Consider the following 20,388-nt stretch of genomic DNA (forward strand, 5'->3'; position numbering starts at 1 on the left):
ACTGCCGAGGGTCTTTGTACTACTTCCGGCTGCCTCTCCTCTATCGAGCACGCTTAGTAAGAGGCGGAGGAGGAGGAGCCTACCGACGAGCTGGACAACCGCAATACGGTGCCTGCCGCTGTTGCAGCTTTAGCGATGCTCACCTCGAACGCCCTCTGTCGCTCTAGATGACACCTCTCGAAGCGGTGGTTCTCTCGTAGATCTCATGATTCCTCGCCTCTGGGCGGCATGTGCCGTGGCCACGGCGGTGATAAGGATCTTTCCATGCTCGATGACGCACTCCTCCTCCTCCCACAGGAACTCGGTGTAGCGTGCAAGGTCGCTGACGCAAGTGCGGGCATCCACCTCCGCCTCCCCCCTTCGGGTGGCAGTGGTGGAGAGGGTGATGACCCCGGCGGTTGACGGTGGGCTGGCAGCCGAGGACGGGGTGGTGGCCACGGCCACCACCTCCCGTCTTCGGGCCGCGGTGGCGGAGCGGGTGATGCCCATGGTGGCCGGCAGTGGGGTGGCGGCCACGACGGCTGATACGTCTCCAACGTATCTATAATTTTTGATTGTTCTGTGCTATCTTATCTACTATTTTGGACTATATTGGGCTTTATTTTCCACTTTTATATTATTTTTGGGACTAACCTATTAACCGGAGGCCCAACCCAGAATTGTTGTTTTTTGCCTATTTCAGTGTTTCGGAGAAAAAGAATATCAAACGGAGTCCAAACGGAATAAAATCTTCGGAAACGTGATTTTCTCATCAGATAAGATCCAGGAGACTTGGACCCCCCGTCAAGAAAGCCACGAGGTGGTCACAAGGGTGGGGGGCGCCACCCCCTAGGACGCGCCCCCTGCCTCGTGGGCCCCTCGGAGCTCCACCGATGTACTCCTTCCTCCTATATATATCTATGTACCCCCAAATGATCGGGGACGGAGCCAAAAACCTAATTCCACCACCGCAACTTTCTGTATCCACGAGATCCCATCTTGGGGCCTGTTCCGGAGCTCCACCGGAAGGGGAATCGATCATGGAAGGCTTCTACATCATCATCCAAGCCTCTCTGATGAATTGTGAGTAGTTCACTTCAGACCTATGGGTCCATAGCTAGTAGCTAGATGGCTTCTTCTCTCTTTTTGGATCTCAATACAATGTTCTCCCCCTCTCTTGTGGAGATATATTCGATGTAATCTTCTTTTTGCGGTGTGTTTGTTGAGACCGATGAATTGTGGGTTTATGATCCAGTTTATCTATGAATAATATTTGAATCTTCTCTGAATTCTTTTATGTATGATTGGTTATCTTTGCAAGTCTCTTCGAATTATCAGTTTGGTTTGGCCTACTAGATTGGTTGTTCTTGCCATGGGAGAAGTGCTTAGCTTTGGGTTCGATCTTGCGGTGTCCTTTCCCAGTGACAGAAGGGGCAGCAAGGCACGTATTGTATTGTTGCCATCGAGGATAACAAGATGGTTTTTTTATCATATTGCATGAAACTATCCCTCTACATCATGTCATCTTGCTTAAGGCGTTACTCTATTTTTAACTTAATACTCTAGATGCATGCTGGATAGCGGTCGATGAGTGGAGTATTAGTAGTAGATGCATAATCGTTTCGGTCTACTTGTCTCGGACGTGATGCCTATATACATGATCATACATAGATATTCTCATAACTATGCTCAATTCTGTCAATTGCTCAATAGTAATTTGTTCACCGACCGTAGAATACTTATGCTCTTGAGAGAAGCCACTAGTGAAACCTATGGCCCCCGGGTCTCTTTCTTATCATATCAATCTCCATCACTTTATTATTGCTTTACTTTTACTTTTACTTTGCCTTTTACTTTTTACTTTGCATCTCTATACTAAAAATACCAAAAATATTATTTATCATCTCTATCAGATCTCACTTTCGTAAGTGACCGTGAAGGGATTGACAACCCCTAAGCGCATTGGTTGTGTTGAGCTATTGTTTTTGTGTAGGTACAAGGGACTCGAGCGTATCCTCCTACTGGATTGATACCTTGGTTCTCAAAAACTGAGGGAAATACTTACGCTACTTTGCTGCATCATCCTCTCCTCTTCGGGGAAATCCAACGCAGTGCTCAGGAGGTAGCAAGAAGAATTTCTCGCGCCGTTGCCGGGGAGTCTACGCAAAAGTCAACATACCAAGTACCCATCACAATCCCTATCTCCCGCCTTACATTATTTGCCATTTGCCTCTCATTTTCCTCTCCCCCACTTCACCCTTGCCGTTTTATTCGCCCTCTCTCTCTCTATCCTCCCTCTCTATTTGCCTTTTTCGCCCGTTTGCCTTTTGTTTGCTCGTGTGTTGGATTGCTTGTTTGTCGCGATGGCCCAAGATAATACTATACCAACAATAATGATTTCCTTAGCACTCCGATTGCTCCTCTTATCGATGTTGAATCTTGTGAAATTAATGCTGCTTTGCTGAATCTTGTCATGAAAGATCCGTTTTCCGGCCTTCCTAGTGAAGATGTCGCTACCCATCTTAATAGCTTCGTTGATTTGTGTGACATGCAAAAGAAGAAAGATGTCGATAATGATATTGTTAAATTGAAGCTATTTCCTTTTTTGCTTAGAGATCATGCTAAAGCTTGGTTTTCATCTTTGCCTAAAAATAGTATTGATTCATGGAACAAGTGCAAAGATGCTTTTATCTCCAAGTATTTTCCTCCCGGTAAGATCATCTCTCTTAGAAATGATATTATGAATTTTAAGCAACTTGATCATGAACATGTTGCACAAGCTTGGGAGAGAATGAAATTAATGATACGTAATTGCCCTACTCATGGTTTAAATTTGTGGATGATTATACAAAAATTTTATGCCGGATTGAATTTTGCTTCTAGAAATCTTTTAGATTCGGCCGCGGGAGGCACTTTTATGGAAATCACTTTAGGAGATGCTAATAAACTCCTAGATAATATTATGGTTAATTATTCTCAATGGCACACTGAAAGATCTACTAATAAAAAAGTGCATGCGATAGAAGAAATTAATGTTTTGAGTGGAAAGATGGATGAACTTATGAGATTATTTTCTACTAAGAGTGTTTCTTCTGATCCTAATGATATGCCTTTGTCTACTTTGATTGAGAATAATAATGAATCTATGGATGTGAATTTTGTTGGTAGGAATAATTTTGGTAACAACACGTATAGAGGGAATTTTAATCCTAGGCCTTATCCTAGTAATCTTTCTAATAATTATGGAAATTCCTACAACAACTCTTATGGAAATTATAATAAGATTCCCTCTGATTTTGAATCTAATATTAAAGAATTTATTGCTTTGCAAAAGAATTTTAATGCTATGATTGAAGAAAAATTGCTTAAGATTGATGATTTGGCTAGGAACGTTGATAGAATTTCTCTTGAGGTTGATTATTTAAAGCTTAGATCTATTCCTCCTAAGCATGATATCAATGAGTCTCTCAAAGCCATGAGAATTTCCATTGATGAGTGCAAGGAAAGAACCGCTAGGACGCGTGCTATGAAAGATGCCTTTATTAAAGTGTGCTCTTCCCATTCCTATGAAAATCAAGATGAAGATCTAAAAGTTATTGATGTGTCTCCTATTAAATCTTTGTTTTGCAATATAAATCTTGATGAAACTGAATATGATCCACCTTTACCTAGAAGGCGTTCTAAACATTCAGAGTATTTAGATCTTGATGATGAAATTGATGAAAGTGGGATTAAAAGAAATAAAACTCTAGATGTTGCTAAACCCACTATATTGGATTTCAAGGAATTTAATTATGAAAATTGCTCTTTAATTCATTGTATTTCCTTGTTGCAATCCGTGCTAAATTCTCCTCATGCTTATAGTCAAAATAAAGCCTTTACTGAACATATCGTTGATGCCTTGATGCAATCTTATGAAGAAAAACTTGAGTTGAAAGTTTCTTTCCCTAGAAAACTTTATGATGAGTGGGAACCTACTATTAAAATTAAAATTAAAGATTATGAGTTCTATGCTTTGTGTGATTTGGGTGCTAGTGTCTCTACTATTCCCAAAACTTTGTGTGATTTGCTAGATTTCCGTGATTTTGATGATTGCTCTCTAAACTTGCATCTTGCGGATTCCACTATTAAGAAACCTATGGGAAGAATTAATGATGTTCTTATTGTTGCAAATAGGAATTATGTGCCTGTAGATTTTATCGTTCTTGATATAGATTGCAATCCTTCTTGCCCTATTATTCTCGGTAGACCTTTCCTTAGAACGGTTGGTGCAATTATTGATATTAAGGAAGGGAATGTTAGATTTCAATTTCCATTAAAAAAGGGCATGGAACACTTTCCTAGAAAGAAAATAAAATTTCCATATGAATCTATCATGAGAGCCACTTATGGATTGCCTACCAAAGATGGCAATACCTACATCTATTCTTGCTTGTTATGCCTAGCTAGGGGCGTTAAACGATAGCGCTTGTTGGGAGGCAACCTAATTTTATTTTTATTCATTGATTTTTGATCCTGTTTAGTAATAAATAATTTATCTATACTCTTTTTTGGTTGTGTTTTTTGTGTTTAATTAGTGTTTGTGCCAAGTAGAATCGTTGGGAAGACTTGGGGAAAGTTTTGTTGAACTTGCTGTAAAAAACAGAAACTTTAGCGCTCACGAGAACTGCTGTCATTTTTATTTGGAAAGTGATATTTAGTTCATTCTTTTTTCAGATGATTAATATGTAAATTATTCACATCCAGAAATTGATTTTAGAATTTTTGGGTTCCAGATTTTGCGGTAGCTACAGATTACTACAGACTGTTCTGTTTTTGACAGATTCTGTTTTTCGTGTGTTGTTTCATTATTTTGATGAATCTATGGCTAGTAAAATAGTTTATAATCCATAGAGAAGTTGGAATGAAGTAGGTATAACACCAATATAAATAAAGAATGAGTTCATTACAGTACCTTGAAGTGGTCTTTTTGTTTTCTTTCGCTAACGGAGCTCACGAAATTTTCTACTTTAAGTTTTGTGTTTTGAAGTTTTCAAGTTTTGGGTAAAGATTTGATGGATTATGGAACAAGGAGTGGCAAGATCCTAAGATTGGGGATGCCCATGGCATCCACAAGATAATCTAAGGACAGCTAAAATTCAAAGCTTGGGGATGCCCCGAAGGTACCCCCTCTTTCGTCTACTTCTATCGGTAACTTTACTTGGCGCTATATTTTTATTCACCACATGATATGTGTTTTGCTTGGAGCGTCTTTTATGATTTGATTCTTTTCTTGTTATTCTACCACAATGATCCTTGCTGTACACACCTTTTTAGAGAGCCATACATGATTTGGAATTTGATAGAATACTCTATGTGCTTCACTTATATCTCTTGAGCTTTATAATTTTGCTCTATGTGCTTCACTTATATCTTTTGAGCTTTATAGTTTTGCTCTAGTGCTTCACTTATATCTTTTAGAGCACGGTGGTGGATTTGTTTTATAGAAACTATTGATCTCTCATGCTTCACTTAGATTATTTTGAGAGTCTTAATATCATGGCAATTTGCTTAAAAGCTTAATATGCTTGGTATGCAAGATTAATAATAAAACGTTCTTATGAGTGTGTTGAATACTAAGAAAAGTTTGATGCTTGATGATTGTTTTGAGATATGGAGGTAATAATATCAAAGTCATGCTAGTTGAGTAGTTGTGAAATTGAGAAATACTTGTGTTGAGGTTTGCAAGTCCTGTAGCATGCACGTATGGTAAACGTTATGCAACAAATTTGAAACATGAGGTGTTATTTGATTGTCTTCCTTATGAGTGGCGGTCGGGGACAAGCGATGGTCTTTTCCTACCAATCAATCGCTCTAGGAGCATGTGCGTAGTGCCAAGGTTTTTGATGACTTGTAGATTTTTGCAATAAGTATGTGAGTTCTTTATGACTAATGTTGAGTCCATGGATTATACGCACTCTCACCCTTCCATCCTTGCTAGCCTCTTTGGTAACGTGCATTGCCCTTTCTCACATTGAGAGTTGGCGCAAACTTCGCCGGTGCATCCAAACCCCGTGATATGATACACTCTTTCACACATAAACCTCCTTATATCTTCCTCAAAACAGCCACCATACCTTCCTATTATGGCATTTCCATAGCCATTCCGAGATATATTGCCATGCAACTTTCCACCGTTCCGTTTGTTATGACACGCATCATCATTGTCATATTGCTTTGCATGATCATGTAGTTGACATCGTATTTGTGGCAAAGCCACCGTTCATAATTCTTTCATACATGTCACTCTTGATTCATTGCATATCCCGGTACACCGCCGGAGGCATTCATATAGAGTCATCTTTATTCTAGTATCAAGTTGTAATCATTGAGTTGTAAATAAATAGAAGTGTGATGATCATCATTATTAGAGCATTGTCCCAAGTGAGGAATAAATAAATAAAAAAAGAAAGTCCATAAAAAAAGAGAAGGCCCAAAATAAAGGCCATAAAAAAAGAAAAGGCCCAAAAAATGAGAGAAAAAGAGAGAAGGGACAATGTTACTATCCTTTTACCACACTTGTGCTTCAAAGTAGCACCATGATCTTCATAGTAGAGAGTCTCTCATGTTATCACTTTCATATACTAGTGGGAATTTTTCATTATAAAACTTGGCTTGTATATTCCAACAATGGGCCTCCTCAAGTGCCCTAGGTCTTCGTGAGCAAGCAAGTTGGATGCACACCCACTAGTTTCTTTTGTTGAGCTTTCATACATTTATAGCTCTAGTGCATCCGTTGCATGGCTATCCCTACTCCTTGCATTAACATCAATCGGTGGGCATCTCCATAGCCCATTGATTAGCCTCGTTGATGTGAGACTTTCTCTTTTTTTGTCTTCTCCACATAACCCCCCTCACTATATTCTATTCCACCCATAGTGCTATATCCATGGCTCGCGCTCATGTATTGCGTGAAAGTTTATAGGTTTGAGATTACTAAAGTATGAAACAATTGATTGGCTTGTCATCGGGGTTGTGCATGATGAGAGCATTCTTGTGTGACGAAAATGAAACATGACTAAACTATATGATTTTGTAGGGATGAACTTTCTTTGGCCATGTTATTTTGAGAAGACATAATTGCTTAGTTAGTATGCTTGAAGTATTATCATTTTTATGTCAATATGAACTTTTGTCTTGAATCTTTCGGATCTGAATATTCGTACCACTATTAAGAAGAATTACATTAAAATTATGCCAAGTAGCACTCCGCATCAAAAATTCTCTTTTTATCATTTACCTACTCGAGGACGAGTGGGAATTAAGCTTGGGGATGCTTGATACGTCTCCAACGTATCTCTAATTTTTGATTGCTCCATGCTATATTATCTACTGTTTTGGACTATCTTGGGCTTTATTTTCCACTTTTATATTATTTTTGGGACTAACCTATTAACCGGAGGCCCAGCCCATAATTGTTGTTTTTTGCCTATTTCAGTGTTTCGGAGAAACAGAATATCAAACAGAGTCCAAACGGAATAAAATCTTCGGAAACGTGATTTTCTCATCAGATAAGATCCAGGAGACTTGGACCCCCCGTCAAGAAAGCCACGAGGTGGTCACGAGGGTGGGGGGCGCCCCCCTGCCTCGTGGGCCCCTCGGAGCTCCACCGACGTACTTCTTCCTCCTATATTTATCTACGTACCCCCAAACGATCGGGGACGGAGCCAAAAACCTAATTCCACCGCCGCAACTTTATGTATCCACGAGATCCCATCTTGGGGCCTGTTCCGGAGCTTCGCCAGAAGGGGAATCGATCACGGAGGGCTTCTACATCATCATCCAAGCCTCTCCGATGAATTGTGAGTAGTTCACTTCAGACCTACGGGTCCATAGCTAGTAGCTAGATGGCTTCTTCTCTCTTTTTGGATCTCAATACAATGTTCTCCCCCTCTCTTGTGGAGATCTATTCGATGTAATCTTGTTTTTGCGGTGTGTTTGTTCAGACCGATGAATTGTGAGTTTATGATCCAGTTTATCTATGAATAATATTTGAATCTTCTCTGAATTCTTTTATGTATGATTGGTTATCTTTGCAAGTCTCATCGAATTATCAGTTTGGTTTGGCCTACTAGATTGGTTGTTCTTGCCATGGGAGAAGTGCTTAGCTTTGGGTTCGATCTTGCGGTGTCCTTTCCCAGTGACAGAAGGGGCAGCAAGGCACGTATTGTATTGTTGCCATCGAGGATATCAAGATGGTTTTTTTATCATATTGCATGAAACCATCCCTCTACATCATGTCATCTTGCTTAAGGCGTTACTCTGTGTTTAACTTAATACTCTAGATGCATGCTGGATAGCGGTCGATGAGTGGAGTATTAGTAGTAGATGCAGAATCGTTTCGGTCTACTTGTCTCGGACATGATGCCTATAAACATGATCATACCTAGATATTCTCATAACTATGCTCTTGAGAGAAGCCACTAGTGAAACCTATGGCCCCCGGGTCTCTTTCTTATCATATCAATCTCCATCACTTTATTATTGCTTTACTTTTACTTTGAATTTTACTTTTTACTTTGCATCTCTATACCAAAAATACCAAAAATATTATTTATCATCTCTATCAGATCTCACTTTCGTAAGTGACCATGAAGGGATTGACAACCCCTAAGCGCGTTGTTTGCGTCGAGCTATTGTTTTTGTCTAGGTACAAGGGTCTCAGCGTAGCCTCCTACTGGATTGATACCTTAGTTCTCAAAAACTGAGGGAAATACTTACCCTACTTTGTTGCATCATCCTCTCCTCTTCGGGGAAATCCAACACAGTGCTCAAGAGGTAGCAACGGCCACCTCCCGCCTTCGGGCCACGACGGCGAAGCGGGGATGGCCCTGGCTTTTGGCAGTGGTGTGGTGCAACGGCAGCCGGCAACAGTTGCCGAAGGGCACCGACGGCGGAGCGTGTGGTCGGTGTTCCACGCACACCCAACAGGGACGCCACGCGCACTACACTACACCGGGGACTGCGCCGCCACCGCGGTGTAGCCTCCCAGCTGGAGCTGTCCTCGATGATGGTGGAGTGGCTGAGCGACGGCGATGGACCGTTCCATTGGCGATTGTGGGAGAAGCAGACGAGATAAGCTACAGGGAGGGGAAAATGCGACGCAGGACTCGCCGGCTGTGAGGGTTTTTATAGTAGGCCGGTAAGCATTGGGATTTTGGGGGATTTCACCAAGTCGGGTAGGAAGCTTACGTGGGAACCTGTGAGGTTGCGCAAGAACGGGCTCACTGACGATTCATTGGCACCACTGTTTGGCCAAAAGAACACCCCCGCGCTCTGCGCAAACTTGCGCTGTAAGCCGTCTGTGGCAGCGGGGTGACAAGACGTGAGAGAGTTGGATGAAAGGCCACGTACACATACAGTTAATAAAAAACGTTTCTGATTTAATTACCTACTATACCCCCATCCTGGTTTATAAGTATGATTTAACTAATAAAATACGAATGCATGTCGCCACAGATTATATAGTTGGATTCATAATTGAACATAGTTTCCAATTATATAATTTTTATAACATGCATTAACATTTTGTTGGTTAAATTTGAGGGCAAAGTATGGCACAGAATATAAAGGGGACTATAGACTAGACGGAGGTGGTAGCACACGACCGCTCTCTACGCAGCGACGCAACTATCGATCGGCTTGTAGGCGACCATTTCATGTGTGTTCAACTGCTCTATGCATGTGGTTGCTTGCGGTTCAGGCAGCCGCGGCGCGCTCTGCTCGCGTCTCGCCACGTGCGCTCTGCTCTCGCGTCCCTCTGGGTGCTCTGTCCTCGTCCCTCCACGCGCGCTACCAGTGTTTGGGGCCGGCGCATGATCACACACGTTCGTGTGCATGCGGTTGTGCCGGGCGCGGCGCGACGATGCAGTTACCCGCTGCAAAAACTGCCATGCGAACGCGCCGAGAATCCATGCCGTCCAGCCCCCTTTTATTCTTGCAGCCATTTACCTTCATCTCTCGTCTCACATGACACAATAAGCACACCCACGAGGACACATAAAGAGAGGACATCCAGCGGTTCCAATGGCACTTCACGTGGCTCCAATGGCGCTCCTAGCGGCCGACGATGGCAACGGCGGGTAGTTCACCACGCAACATGTCATGGACACCCACATGAGGGGGGAGGCTCTCTCGGTGGTGTACACGAATGATTCGGTCTCGGTGGAGAGCTCCATCCAAACTATGGAGCAGTTCCTTGCCGAGGACAAGTACCAAGTGGTCGGCTTTGACCTCGAGTACACCATGGGTCGTGCCGGGCACGATCAAAAGGTTGTCGTCTCCCAGTTGTGCGTGCGACATGACATCCTCGTCTACCACTACCACCTAGCCACAACACCGTGCGAGCATTTCTCCAGGTTTATCAATAGCTCGGACTACAGTTTCAGTGTGGTGGACACCACCAACGATCTAAAAGCGCTCAAGGTTTCGGGCTTGAAATGCCCGAATCTTGTTAACATCTAGCGCCACTATAAGGTCTGAGGCAGCGACAAAAACAAACTGAACTCCCTGGTTGACCTCACCTCGGCCATCATCGACCCCTACTACATGAAATGAAGAATGAGAGCAATAAGGACAAGAACGCCTGGCATAGTGTGTGGCATGAGAGACTGGGTGAACAACATGTCAAGTACGCGGCCATGGACGCGTACACAAGCTACGAGATGTACAGGCAAATCGTTGACATGAGGAACTATCTTCTTCCTGACCTAGACGAGGGATCGTGCCACATAGCAATGGCGGGAGCGTCACAAGAAGTAGATGACTAGACGATCAATTTTCCTACTTTAGAATGCATGCAATTGTTTATTGAGGTGTGTGCGAATGATCTGTATAGTCACTTATGTAATTGGATGTTTATTCAGTTATATATATACATATTATTCTACTATAGACAGAGAAAATCACAAGGCTTATTAGCAGCAATCGTATGTGTTATTATTGGTCTTCACACACATTTATGATTACGAACTTGTTTGCCACGTATCACACACATCTTGTTCAGTTGAACCGTTTCAATTGTGTTGCCTAATCACACATAGTTCATCCTAGTGAACCATATGTTGTATATCGCACACTATCAGTATCAAAACCGGCGGATCTCGGGTAGGGGGTCCCGAACTGTGCGTCTGAGGTTCATGGTAATAGGAGGTAGGGAACACAAGTTTTACCCAGGTTCGTGCCCTCTCGATGGAGGTAAAACCCTACGTCCCGCTAGATTAATATTGATGAGTATAGGGGTTACAAGAGTTGATCTACCACGAGATCGTAGTGGCTAAAACCCTAGAAGTCTAGCCTATCTGATTATGATTGTCTGGTCTCTCTACGGACCAACCCCTCTGGTTTATATAGACACCGGAGAGGATTAGGGTTGTACTAAGTCGGTTACATAGAAAGGACATAATACATCCGGCCGCCTAGCTTGTCATCCACGCAAAGGAGAGTCCTATCTGGACACAGGAGAAAGCCTTCTATATTGTATCTTCATGGCCCAATAGTCCGGCCCATGTCAGCAGTCCGGACGCCCGAGGACCCCCTTGTCTAGGACTCCCCTAGTAGCCCCTGAACCTGGCTTCAATGACGAGGTGTCCGGTGCGCAGATTGTCTTCGACATTGCAAGGCGGGTTCCTTCTCCGAATAGTCCGACAAATATAGTTTTCGAACAACGACCGTGTCCGGATCTTCTAAACAAGTACCACCCACCCCCGCAGAGAGTATAATATTTCACGAGTCCCATCTGCTAACAACTTTTTGTAACATGATATCACATCCCTGCCTGATTATTATTTTGAACCATTTTTCGGCCTGTCGCTTCGTATTTCCAGATGCGGTTTTCTTGGCATGTCTTGTCAAAGCAGAGATCGTGTCCCCATATTGCGGGATCCTCATCGCGGGTATGGGTAATCCAACTGTGCCGCCTGCACGGCCCCTAGGGAATAGGCGAGTTTCATGGCGTGTGGGGAGGCGTTTTGATATTCACCGTCTTTATAAGGAGATAAGGATTCATCTCTTCCACCCACACCTTCTCTCCTTCCGTCTACCCACTCTCGAGCTCCAGCACCCAAGTTCTCATCCTTCCTCCCCCAAGAAAGCACTCCAACCATGTCTGGAGCGTAGGGCAACGGGATGGCCTCCACCATCAAGGAGAAGGGCATCACCCAACTTCGGGAGGCTGGATATTTGTCCAGGGGATCGCCCATCGGCTTCCTGCTAAGGGACAGATCATCCTCACCTCGGAACCCCATGGGAGGGTTGTGTTCATCCCTCATTTCGTCCGCGGGCTGGGATTTCCTCTCCACCCATTCGTTCGCGGGCTCATGTTCTACTATGGGCTGGACTTCCATGATCGGGCCCCCAATTCCTTCCTCACCATCTCGGCGTTTATCGTCGTGTGTGAGGCCTTCCTCCATGTCCCTCCCCACTTAGGACTGTGGCTGAAGACCTTTAATGTGAAGCCAAAGGTGGTGGGCGGCGAACACGTAGAATGTGGAGGCTCCATGGTGAGCAAAATGTCTAACATCCCGTGGCCCAAAGGCACATTCGTGGAGACCGTCAAGGGGTGGCAGAAGCTATGGTTCTATGTCACTAAGCCCCGCAGCGCTGCCTGGGCCATGGCTCCCAAATTCAAGTCCGGGGCCCCAATGCGGCTTACCTCCTGGCAGGGGAAGGGCCTAGATTGGTCTTCGTCAGATGAGTTAACTGCGCTTCAGACGCGCATCAGGAGCATGATGGAAAAGAATGTGAAGCTCATTGATGTGATTCAGGTGATGTTGATTCGCCAGATCCCTCCATGCTAGAACCGGGCTTGCCATCTGTGGGAGTTCAATCCAGCCAAGCACAAGACCCTACGACACTTCTTCGGAACTACGCACGAGGAGATCTGGAAGGTGCTCTTCAAGGCCAACGAGACGTGGCCAGAGACAACCGAGGACTGCGGACACGATCTGGCCCATCCCGCCAGTTCGGTAAGTATTCCATGCTTCAAGGCATATCTTTTTCTGGCTTTCTCAAGGAGGATGTCCCAACTTCCCTATTTTGCCTTTTCAGGGTTGGACGAAGAAGGCAGAGCGGATTAGGTGTTCGGCTCCACTGCCCGAGGAACTAGCCATCCCGCTTTTGACGAAGATGCTGGTTCCGGTGCCCTACGTGGCGCCGGAGAAGAAGGCAAGAAATAAGGCCAAGGGGACCAGAGGAGGCCTTCGTCCCAAGGGTACTTCAAATGCAGCGTCCGAAGATGCCGAAACTCACTCCGTCGCCGAAGACGAGGAGGAGGAGGAAGAGGAGGAAGAAAGCAACTTCCCCCTCCCCGAGGGGGGAAGAAGAGGGCGGCCTCCACAGATCTGGAGGCAGAGGCATCCAAGAACGGAAAGGCTTCCCTCACGGATAGCTCCACGTGGGACGTCGATAGTAGCCGAGAGTGGCGCCCTCGAAACAAGCCCCTGGCTGAATCGTGAGTATCCGAAGACCCTGAAGTATTCATACATCTTCCTCTTTCAACTCATAATTCCAACATGTTGAATCATGTATTTGCTGTCCGGCTCGTTCTGCCCTCGAGCGATCCTCGTCTACGGGGAACTCGCTGGATCCGAAGATAATGGACAGCAGGTCCCTTCCAATGGCCTCCTCTCCCAAGGCTACGGACGATGCCGAGGTGTTGTCCCGAAGGACCCCCTGCCAGGGAGAGACGCAGGATGTCGTCAAGACGACACCAGAGGGCGAGACCTCGGCCGCCGAATACATGGGGGAGCAGATCCCCATGGAGACCGGCGGTGGGGGCTATGTCCAATTCGGCCCCCAGCCAAATGTACTCCCGGAGACCTATATGGCTCCGGAATCCGGCCAGCAGCCTCCTTCATTGGAAGGAGGTGTGCCCATTTCACCGGTGAGCTCTGTCCAACCAGAGGCGCTGAATACTCTACCGGAGGCACTACGAAGCGCTTCCATCATTGAGGAACACTGTGCCCTCATGGGTGCGGTGATTGAGAAGATTCAGTCCGCGAAGAGCGGACTGACCGAAGCCTGTGTGGGCCTTCTAACAGGCTTTGAGGTAAGCGCTGCATTTATGTGAAAAGAAAGTTACAGTATAGACAGTAGCCCCTGAGACTCTGTCCGGTGTTCGTAAAGAAAAGCCAAACATAGGATCAAATAGCTATTTGCAGGAAACTAATCATACATGTCTTTGTGAGTGAGCAGGCGTCGCTGCTGGCCATGACTTCTCATGCTGCCGAAGTCTTCGGACTGAAGCGGAAGCTAGAGCAAACCGAGGAAGAGCTCGGCCGTGCGAAAAACCAGCTGGAGAATACCCAAGGTATGCGATGATATTGTGTATGTCCGGAAGGGATGAATAATGTAGGATGATCAAAGTGCCATGACATTTATTAGGGGCGGCGACTGAGGTAGAGGCCCTCAAAAAGGCGTTGGCCGAGGCCGAGGAGAGAGCGGTAAATGAAAAGGCCGCCCGAGAAAAACATGAGGCCAGGGTTGGTGAGGTATAGCAGGAGCTCCAGGACGCAGTAAAGAAATGCGAATCCTTGGAGCGCCAGAATGCGGACCAAGAGTCCGAACTCGCTAAGGCCTGCCAGAGCACACAAGAGGCCCGAGCCGAAGCCTGAGGCGCCCTTCGGGAGATCCAGGAGGCCAAGAAGATCGCGGCAGATAAGGCCTTCATTATGCAAAGCAAGTATGTGAGCCCAAGGTATCTCTTACTGACTCAGATTTGGAATTCTCCAGGGGCGTTTGCGGATTTGCCGCGCAGTGTTTCTGACGCTACAGAATTCTTCTGGGCCGAACATAGGAGCTCAACGGAGAAGCTGTTCTGGTCACAATACCTTGCACCAGAACATCCGGTGCCCTTTAGCGACCAGCTAAAACAGTTCGTCAAGCTGCATAGGGTGGCCGAACTAGCCATGAAGAATTTAATAATCCGGCTGTGGCCTGCAGAAGCTATACCCGCCAGCTACTTCGGCCTCGTGAAGCGGCTGGTCAATGCCTGCCCGCGGCTTGATGCCATCAAGCGGTCGGTCTGCATAGAAGGTGCGCGGATGGCCTTCGCCTGCGTCAAGATACAATGGGCGAAGATGGATGTCATCAAGCTCGCGACTGAAGGACCGCCTGCGGGCAAGGAGCACCGCACGCCCGAGCGGTATTTTGAAGATGTTCTGAAGGGATCCCGCATTGTGGCGGAGCAATGTGCTAAGGACATATTTTTTGAATGAATACATTCATGTAATCCCGCCCTGTATGATAAAAACAAGGCTTGATATGTAATATAATGCTTTGCTGTTTTGTTTAGTTAAAAATTTTACCTATTGTGCGGCCGTTTTTTGTCAAATCTGATAGTTGGCCAGTCGTCGGCTTCGCCCCCCACGTAGGTAGTATAGGGGTGTTCGGGATGAATCTAAACACACTTTATCCAAGAGTTTGGTCCTTAAAGGAGGTGTTTAGCACAACGAACCAGGCAATCAAACTATGTGGCTTTATTACCCTCACTTAGCTATAGGAGTTTGACAATGAAAGTATAGGCGCAACCCCTAGTGTCCAGACTAGGGTGTTGTAAACACCTGATCAGATGAAAACCGATTCGTCGCGTAATGCGGGAAAAATCGCTAAAGATTTGAAACCTCCAAAGAGGTGACCGGCTCACGCCACATCATGACAGTCAATTTTTGGCTTTCTCTACTGAGGTGCTCATCCGGATAAACCGGGACACAATCGCAGTAGTTCTCCCTTTACTACCTTAGCCGATATAGCGGAATGCAAGGTAGTAAGCACAGGAGCCGGGCAACCCAACTATTGACCAAAGACATGATTCAGAGCCAATGCATATAATGCTAAATTTGGGGTGCCGAACTATACTATAAAAGTGTTCAGACTTGTTGCCATAGTGTGGGGCGCAATAAAGCCCCTGGAGGATTACGACGTACCAAGGTGTACGGATGCAGATTAAAATAGCAAAAATAAAGAATAAAGAATAAGAAGGTGCCACGTGTGTTGGGCCGCAAACTGTTTCCATTATAATTTTAATTAATATATCAGAGCGTACATGGACAAAAAAGTGTGATAAGCGACAATGACTATTTGACATGCCAAGACCAAGGAGGAGATGCGTACGGGTCCTGAAAACAGGTAGAGTGATCACCAAGAGGGACATCTAGAGATTCCCCCGCATGTCTGTTCTACTTGCCACCTTGGTGTGTCCGTTCTTCGAAAGGACTCATTATGAGGCCAGTGAGAGGGACCTGCGGAAAGGAAACCCAGGGAGGGAAAAAAGAAAAAGTGAAAGTATGCGTTTCCAGGGGAGGTTGAGCCTTATTATGGATCACAATCTAGTTATGCCTCTGTCTATGCCCACGGTATTTTGAGTGCGTAGTTATGTACGCGCGGCGCGAACACCGCCACTTGGTGTGGTCTTGACAAGCTGGGCTGTCCTGGCACATGGTAGTCCGGACTCATTTGACAGTGTTCGGGAGTACGGCTGCCGAATTAAGGTTCTGTTTGCGGAGGGCGCTCTATACTTCTGCTGCTAGGGCAGTGGTGTGCTCCTCGGTACAGAGGGAGCGCTCCATATTTCCATTGACTGTTATGACACCGCATGGTCCGGGCATCTTGAGCTTGAGATAAGCATAGTGCATCACCGCATTGAATCGGGCAAACGCAGTTCGTCCGAGCAGTGCATGATAGCCACTGCGAAAGGGGCCGATATCGAAGATTAACTCCTCTCTTCGGAAGTTGTCCGGAGGTCCGAAGACGACCTCCAATGTGATTGAGCCTGAGCAGCGGGCCCCTACCCCTGGTATAACTCCTTTAAAGGTGGTGTTGGTGGGCTTGATCCTTGATGGGTCGATGCCCATTTTGTGCACTATATCCTGGTAAAGCAGGTTGAGGCTACTGCCGCCGTCCATGAGGACTCATGTGAGATGAAATCCATCCATTATTGGATCGAGGACTAGTGCAGCTGACTCGCCATGAAGGATACAGGTCGGATGATCCCTACGATCAAAACTGATCGGGAATGACGACCATGGGTTGAATTTTGGGTCGACTGGCTCTATCGCATAGACGTCCCTGAGCGCGCGTTTGCGCTCCCTCTTGGGGATATGGGTGGCGTATATCATGTTCACCATTTTGATTTGTGGAGGAAACTTCTTCTGTCCCCCTGTGTTTGGTGGGCGGGGCTCCTCGTCGTCGTTCTCGCTTTGCAACCCCTTCTCTTTGTCTTCGGCATTGAACTTGCCGGCCTGTTTGAAGACCCAACAACTCCTGTGGGTATGATTGGCTGGTTTATTAGGGGTGCCGTGGATCTGACATGGGCGATCGAGTATGCGGTCCAGGCTGGAAGGGCCCTGATTATTTCTTTTGTACGGCTTCTTCCGCTGACCAGACTTGGTGCCACTGAATCTGGCGTTGACCGCCGTGTCCTCGGTATTAGCACCGTTGCCTCATCGTCTATGTTTGTTGCGTCGGGGCTCGGTGTTGCTGTTTCTGGCTTTCGAAGTGCCAGGTTCGCTTGTATTGTTATTACTACGGGCTAGCCAGCTATCTTCGCTAGCGCAAAAGCGGGTCATGAGTGTCGTGAGGGCTGCCAAGGACGTTGGCTTTTCTTGGCCGAGGTGTCGGGCAAGCCATTCATCCCGTATGCTATGTTTAAATGCCGCCAGGGCTTCGGCATCTGGACAGTCGATGATCTGGTTCTTTTTAGTTAAGAATCTAGTCCAGAATTTCCTGGCTAACTCTCCGGGTTGTTGGATTATGTGACTTAATTCATCGGCATCCGGACGTCGAACATATGTACCTTGGAAGTTGTCAAGGAAGGCTTCTTCCAAGTCCTCCCAGCTGCCAATAGATTTTCCAGGCAGGCTGTTCAGCCAGTGTTGGGTTGGCCCCTTGAGTTTTAGGGGTAGGTATTTGGTGGCATGAAGATCATCACCACGCGCCATGTGAATATGAAGGATAAAGTCTTTAATCCATATTGCAGGATCTGTGGTTCCATCATATGATTCGATATTGACTGTTTTCAACCCTTCTGGGAATTCATGTTCCATTACTTCATCAGTGAAGCAGAGTGGGTGTGCGGCGCCTCTTTGTTGGGCCAGGTCGCGACGTACTTCGGATGGAGCCCGTCTGCGATTTTTGGCTCGGACATAACTATACTTGCCATGTTCGGCTCGATAGTCGTCGTCGCGCGTCGGGGCATGCCCCCATGATACATAGATCGATCTGGCCGGACCTACTTTATTCTTCAGGCCCTGCCGGAGATCATATGTGTATCTCTGAGCAGTTTTGTCTTTATGGTGAGGTGGTACAGGCTGGTGTTCGGCTTGGGTTGTCGCTTTGTCCCGACCACGTGGTGGTCGGTCAGCCGCATTGTGCGCTGATGGCACGGGCTCCAACGCCTCGTCATCGAATTGAGGTAATAATTAGCGCTTCGGGTAACTTTTGAGTGGTCGCTTGAGGGCGTATTCCTCAGCTTCCAGGACGTTAGTCCATCTGTCATTGAGCAGGTCTTGATCAGCTTGAAGTTGTTGCTGCTTATTTTTCAGGCTCCTTGAAGTGGCTATTAGCTAGTGCTTGAAGCGCTCCTGCTCGAGAGGTTCCTCAGGCACGGTAAAATCCTCAGTGCCGAGGCTCGCCTCATCCTCAGAGAGTGGAAGATAATTACTATCCTCCGAGTCTTTGTGCGTGGCCTGTTCGCCAGGGCTAACTTGCCCGTCTTCTTGTTCATTTTGTTCGGTAGTTGCCTCAACGGGGTCTTCATTGTCTCCGGCACTATCCGGAGTGTTATCTTCTCCTGTGCCGGTGTTGCTGTCTTTGCTGCGGCATGACTTAGAGCGGCACCGCTGACGCCGGTGCTTTGGTTGTATCTCAGGAGGTTTATCCTCAACTGGATCCTCCTTGTCATGGCCGCTATTCTCTTTTGGTGCATCCACCATGTATACGTCATACAAGGAAGTGGCCGTCCAGCGTCCGGTAAAATGCGGGTTTTGGGCCTCTTCTTTTCCGGTATCGTCGTCCATACCGTCGATGTCGTCGGAACCGTAATCGAGCATGTCAGTTAAGTCTTTGACAGTGGCTATTAAGTGGGCGGGGGGTGGGAACCAAAATTCGTCATCGGCTTCCCGTTCGAACCGGATATAATTCGGTCGTGAGTCCCCCGCTAAGGAGAGTGTTTTTAACGAGTTTAGCACATCGCCTAAAGGCGAGTGCCGGAAGATGTTTGTGGAGCTAAATTCGACGATCGACTCCCAGTCAAGCTCGTCGTGCGTGGGCGCACATGCTTCGGAACCTGTAGCCGGAGGCGTGTCCAAGGTTCTGGCAACACAGATCGTACTTGAGGTTGGGTCTGTGTGCGGCTCCAATGCCGCTGAGTCTGCAGCCTCCGTGGTGGGGTTGAGCCTCCTGTCCTCGGATGGCGCGACCTGCTCCGGATCTAGAGCCGAAGCAGATGCATGTTCTATCTCCTGGGTGTGGTTCGATGTCAGATTTAGGCCATGTACATCGTGGTGACAGGGAGCGGCTAGCCGCGGTCTCGAGTCCGTCGAAGATCAAGTCTCCTCAAATGTCCGTGGCATAGTTCAAGCTTCCAAATCTGACCTGATGGCCAGGGGCATAGCTATCAATCTGCTCTAGATGGCCGAGCGAGTTGGCCTGCAGTGCGCAGCCGCCGAACACAAAGATCTGTTCGGGGAGGAGGGTTTTGTCCCTGGACAATGTTGTTGTGGATGATTGACGGGGCCATCGAACCTCTCGGCGACGGTGCAGCGGAACTCTCAATGAAAGCACCAATGTCGGTGTCAAAACCGACGGATCTCGGGTAGGGGCCCCGAACTGTGCGTCTGAGGTTGATGGTAACAGGAGGCAGGGAACACAAGTTTTACCCAGGTTCGGGCCCTCTTGATGGAGGTAAAACCCTACATCCTCCTTGATTAATATTAATGAGTATAGTGGTTACAAGAGTTGATCTACCACGAGATCATAGTGGCTAAAACCCTAGAAGTCTAGCCTATCTAATTATGATTGTCTGGTCTCTCTACGGACCAATCCCTCTGGTTTATATAGACCCCAGAGGGGACCAGGGGTGTACTAAGTCGGTTACATAGAAAGGAAATTATACATTCGGCCACCTAGCTTGTCATCCATGCAAAGGAGAGTCCTATCCGGACATGGGAGAAAGCCTTCTATATTGTATCTTCATGGCCCAATAGTCCGACCCATCTCAACAGTCCGGACGCCCGAGGACCAAGTGGTGGAAAAGCCATAATAGGTAGGTATGGTGGTTGTTTTGAGGAAGATATAATGAGGCTTATGTGTGATAGAGCGTATTATATCACGGGGTTTGGATGCACGTGCGAAGTTTGCACCACGTCTGAATGT

This window comes from Triticum urartu, chromosome 3A, assembly GCF_056163025.1.
Source record: "Triticum urartu cultivar PI428250 chromosome 3A, HENAU_Tu73, whole genome shotgun sequence".
In the NCBI taxonomy this organism is placed as follows: Eukaryota; Viridiplantae; Streptophyta; class Magnoliopsida; order Poales; family Poaceae; genus Triticum; species Triticum urartu.